A 5,632-nucleotide genomic window follows, 5' to 3' on the forward strand; every position below is an offset into this window, starting at 1 on the left:
GCAGCTTGTATATCAGTAAAACGAATATACTGTATGGACAAGGGTCCTCAATTCAATAAAAGTGCATGGCAGATCCCTGGTAGAACATGGAAGCAAGAATCAGGTTTGAAGCTTGACCCAGCTGTGGATGTTGTCTTCATTTCTACATGTGTGAACCAGTGTGAGCCCAGAACTTCATAATACATCATTCAAAATATTCAATCAAAAAACATGCATGGAGTGCCGCATCTTTGTCTCTTGTCTCTACCTCTGGTGCTCTTCATTGTCAGAAACACTTAATTCAAAATGTATTCAATAAATTAATGAAAAATACAATGTTTCACTTATTTAATTTAATTCATGTATTTAAAAAGGACAATGTACATAACATCAGCTCTTTTCTCTTTTGATCATGAAGGAATCAATGAATGATATTGACTAAATGCACACATTTATTGGTTTTAAGCACATATAAAAAACGTTTAAGTATTTTTCCCCCCTATTACTATGTAACCATAGTAAACAACACCCATTGGCTGTCTCAACCTGAGCATTTGACCGTGATTGGTTAGTTTGACTGTCATCACAGCGCGGCCAATGGGCGCGCCTTTCCGTCAAATTTGAAAACGCGCTACAGCAGCTGGGAAATGGTAACCGCGACAATGCGCATCACCGTCATGTGGATTTTTTTATGCCATGGATAAACGGATAAAGGCATGGACAAACCGTCGGGCGGAACCTGGTCAAGACCAAGTGAATTTAAATTCTTCAAAAAAGGAACAGGTAAGATAATATTCCTCTGTTATTATTGTGACGTTTGTTTGTGTGCCATCGGTTTCAGTAGCTCCGTGTGTGAGTGTGTGCGTGCGTGTGTGTGTGTGTCTGTGTTTGTGTGTGCCTTTGTGTGTGTGTGTCTGCGGGCGGGGTAACGGACGTGGAACGCCGATTGTAATTGCGACCGTGGCAGTATTTTTTTCCTGCATCTTACTAAGGTGAGGACGATATTGCAACCAGTGCAGCTTCATTAACGTGTGTGTTGAGATGAAAAATTACCTGCCATTAGCACATGAGCTATACTAACAGTTTCACAATGTATTAAGTAGCGAATTTCAGTGTATGTTGCTACCAGGTCTGAAGTCTGCAGGTAAATGAATAGAGTCGGTGAATAACAGAAAAGTGACTGTCATATACTTGTACAGTTACAGAGGATGAGGAGAGGAGCAGCAGAACAGCAGATGTTTCCTGCACAACCTTCACTTCATCTGGACTGAGTTGTTTCCAGTCTGCTGCTCATGGTCCCCTCGGACTGGTAAGTAATTGTCTAACTAATACTAACAATAGGCTATTACTAAAGGGACAGTTCACCCAAAATTCAAATTTCACTCCATCTACTCACCCTCATGTCAAGAGCTGTGAGAATTTTCAGAGTCCTTCGTTCCTTCTCTGAGTTACAGGGGGGTCCGCAAAAAATGAAATAAGTCTATATTTTAAGCTTGTTTGTAGCGGAAGCTCCCAGTGTCTCAGTTCACTGCTCTTCCATTGACCGGCGGAAAAATTTCTCATGTGGGGGCTTCAATACAAGAGGGACATTACAGACGAGCAGTATGGAGGTATTTGGATGTTTTTTGGTGTGTCTCTGTGGACGAAAAAAGTTGGTTGACAACCATTATATGGACAAATACTGCTGCGTGGACCCCCCCCCCCCCCCCCGTAACTCAGAGAAGGAGCAGAGGACTCTGAAAATTCCCACAGCTCTTAGTCAACATGAGGGTGAGTAGATAATGAGGGAAATTTGAATTTTGGGCGAACTATCCCTATAATTCTAAACTGGAAACAACCTCTTTTTTCCTGGCCATTGAAGAAAACAACATTAACTGATATGAGATGGAGTAGCATTAAATTCTACTAGGCACAACCTTCATCTCTTTCCAGTCTGCTGAGATCAAGAACTGCGCGGCAAGATGGTGTGATGCTGTTTTGGGGACTTCAAAATATCAACAACTTCACTTTATGTCTTACTTCAGCCTGGTAGGTAGTGCTCTTCATTCACATATAATTCCACCTGATACGAAGAGATGTCCTCATTGGTTTTGTGTTTAGGTTCACATGAGGTTTCTAAATTTCCCTGTAGGGACCAATAAAATATCTATATCTGTTTATGTAAACACTGATGTGTGCAGGGTAGATCACCGTTCAAGAACCTCCCCACATGACAAATATCCCAAAGTACTAGATGTGAAATATGACTGAATATTCTTTATGTCCAACTGTATTTTACACAGCCAAGGACCCACAGCAGTGCTTCACCTGTGAGATCATCATGCTGGAGAACCACAAGAGAGCAAAAGATGATGGGGAGTTCAGCACACAAACAGGTAGGAAAACAGACCAAGATCTACACCAAATGCAGTTTTGTTTCTAAATTTTTTCATACAGTAAAACCTATTTCAGATTAATTCAGTTTTATTTGTATAGCACCTCCCCCTACATAAGTAATGAACAAACTAGGAATTAAACACAAACACAGATACACACACATTGAGATGAAACAGCTAACGCTTTCAATACAGTTACAGATTACCGTATTACTGTTTAAATTTTAATCATCACATCTCTGATGAATGTGTGTTATGTTCAAGTCAAAACTAGATGGAAGGCGACAGCCCTGCTCTATAGAATTTTCCTTCCAACACTTTTTTACACCCAAGATAGTGACTATGGCCCCCCCTCATTTATCAAACTTGTGTAGGATCTGATGAAGAACAGTCAGCATATACCAGGTGTCAGGGGTTCAACTCCTCTCACTGGAGGAAATTTCTCTGGCGTCTCTGTTCTATTCTGATTTGTACTGTTCTGACAATAATAGTCATTGATGAGCATCTATCTGCCAGACCACGCATTGTTTGTAATTCACCTCAGTTGCTCAAAATAAGTGGAATTCAATTTCCAACAAGTGCAGTGTAGCTGTTGTGCCCCGTCCACTAACATTTAAGAAAATAGAGAGGTCCTGAGTTTGGTTTTAAAAGAACACAGTAATGGAGAAAGTCATAAAATTAGTAGGTAAACTGTTTTAGGTGGATAAATATTAAAAGCCATCTTTACTTGCAGAGTTGGAGATTTCCAACTGGCAGTCTGCTGGGGTTTTAAACTGTCTTTGATGTACTGTGTAGCCAGACCAGGAGCTGCTTTGTTGACCAAGAGTAGGTTTTTTGAATTGAAAACGACATGTAGCATGTTGATGTTACTGGTATTGAGTCTGGACTCCAGGTATTCACAGATCTGGGGTCTGTTTCACAAAGCAGGTTTAGTGAAAACTCTTGAGTCTGTTAACCCTGAAATGAGGCAAACTCTGGGTTTTCCGTTTCAGAAAGGGAGGTAACTCAAACCAGGTAAAGAGGAGTAACTCCAGCCCGTTTCACAAAGAGAGGTAACTGAAACTCAGAGTCAGTTACTATGGCAACCTCCAACGCACACGTGAACCTAACCTGGTTGGGAGCAGGTTTTCTCCAACTAACCCTGAGTTTCTCCTTTTTATCTGAAGCTGCAGACTGAAAGCAACGGCTGACAGTACGTGATGTTTTATTCTCCATGAGGATTTGTTTGATCGTTCCCGTTGTTCTGCACCGTCACTTTGTCTCAACAACCCTCACATGACACAACATGGACACGCACACAGAAGAAAATTGCTCTTCTCTCTCTCTCTCTTATTTTTTTCGTTGCAGATCGATCCACTTCTGGATTATTTCCAGGTGTGATTGATGACTACACGCACAGCCCTGTCACGTTATCATGGAGACAAACTGACAAACTGAACTTAACATATCAAACGCACATTTGGAGTTGCACCTGCTCAAACACACAATGTTGAATAACTCTCCAGATGTATTTTTATAGATTAATACTCACGTAATGTCCCGCGGTGTGAAGGTACGGGGTGGGGGTGGGGGGGGGGGGGGGGGGGGGTCGCGTCTGCGTCAGCATTCATACGTCAATCCACCATGAGAGGTGGGAGGGGCAACGTTTTTTTTTTTGCCGGTTGCCATGGTGAATCACGTTATCTTTGTTCCATTGATGAGGGCTTTCCATCTCCCCGTTACTCAGAGTTGATTGAACTAACTGTTATCACCTGTTCTGAAACCCACAACTCTGAGTTTCCTATCTCAGAGTAGATCAACTCAGAGTTCAGGACTAGGCTCAGAGTTTGTTGAACCTGCTTTGTGACACGGACCCCAGGTTTAGTGAAGACTCTGAGTCTATTACCGTAACCCTGCGAGGCAAACTCTGGGTTTTCCGTGTCACAAAGGGAGGCGAGTCAAAACCGGAGAAAGAGGAGTAACTCCAGCCCGTTTCACAAAGAGAGTAACAGCTCTGAGTCAGTTACTATGGCAACACACTCCATGAACCTAACCTGGTCGGGAGCAGGTTTTCTCCAACTAACCCTGAGTTTCTCCTTTTTATCTGAAGCTGCAGACTGAAAGCAGCGGCTGACAGGACGTGATGTTTTATTCTCCATGAGGATTTGTTTGATCGTTCCCGTTGTTCTGCACCCTCAGTTTATCTGAACAACCCTCACATGACACCACACAGACACTTCTCTCTCTCTTAATTTTTTTTTTTGTAGTGTGTGTGTTCACTCCACTGTGAGAAGTGGGAGGGGTGAGGCTTTTTTTTGCTGGTTACCATGGTGAATCCTGTTATCTTTGTTCCATTGATGAGGGCTTTTCATCTCCCCGTAACTCAGGGTCAAGTTACTCAGAGTTGAATGAACTAACTGTTATCACCTGTTCTGAAACACAAAACTCTGAATTCTGAGTTTAGGATTAGACTCAGAGTTTGTTGAACCTGCTTTGTGAAATGCACCCCTGCTGTCTTTGTTTCTCCTTGTTCATATGAATTAAGTTTTCTGCCATCTAGTGGTTACTTTTTTCCACGCGAGTGTATGCGTTCTATCTTTCATCAGGTGTAAAGCACAACTTAAATAGCCTATCTTTGCTAGTTTGAGACTGGTGCAGTGTGGCACAACTTAGGTTGGACATTAGAATGCAGCAAAGGATGCCAGAGCATTATTTGTACGCATAATTTAAATAATATAAAAAACTAATTTTTTTTTCTCCCCTCTTCTCTTCCCTACATGCACCAAGGAGCCAGCTGAATACTAGCAATTGGAAGGTGGACGTCTCTTCATCTGCTTCATCTGCTGCATGACTTCTGGTATAGAATCATTGACCTCTGTGATGTTTTAATTTTACTCGTTATTACATTGCATTGTGTAATTGTTTTGAACAACTGTTTGTGAACAGTAGTTTGTTGTAAATTTAAAGCTGAATACATTACACAGGCAATGATGTTGTGTATTTTACTTTTAATTAAGTTGAGCTGAAAGTCTTATTGACCTATCAAATGCATTTATATTCCTCCATTATATTATATTTATGAGAAATGTAACAGTTTGATCTGAATCATTAAATAGTGCAGTAAGTATGTTTTATTGTAGTCATGTATTTGCATTTGAAATCTTTAAAGTAGCAGTTTTTCCTCCTGAAATAATGTCTTCTGGATGTTTAATAATTATGTCTTGAAAACGTTTTCTTTTTGTCGATGTTTGTGTCGATGTGTTTGATTTGTTTATAATTTCCTCCTGTGTTGTACACAA

The 5,632-nt window shown here is 41.0% G+C and overlaps 1 long non-coding RNA gene across 1 annotated transcript; it reads left to right on the forward strand.

Moving 5' to 3' along the window:
* Positions 1-625: 625 nt before the first annotated feature.
* On the forward strand, positions 626-5,632 carry LOC310990505. The gene is made up of 3 exons (XR_014595585.1): positions 626-1,288; positions 1,912-2,354; positions 5,121-5,632. It is a non-coding gene; the product is annotated as an uncharacterized lncRNA (long non-coding RNA).

Source organism: Trachurus trachurus (assembly GCF_905171665.1).
Source record: "Trachurus trachurus genome assembly, chromosome: 8".
Lineage (NCBI taxonomy): Eukaryota > Metazoa > Chordata > Actinopteri > Carangiformes > Carangidae > Trachurus > Trachurus trachurus.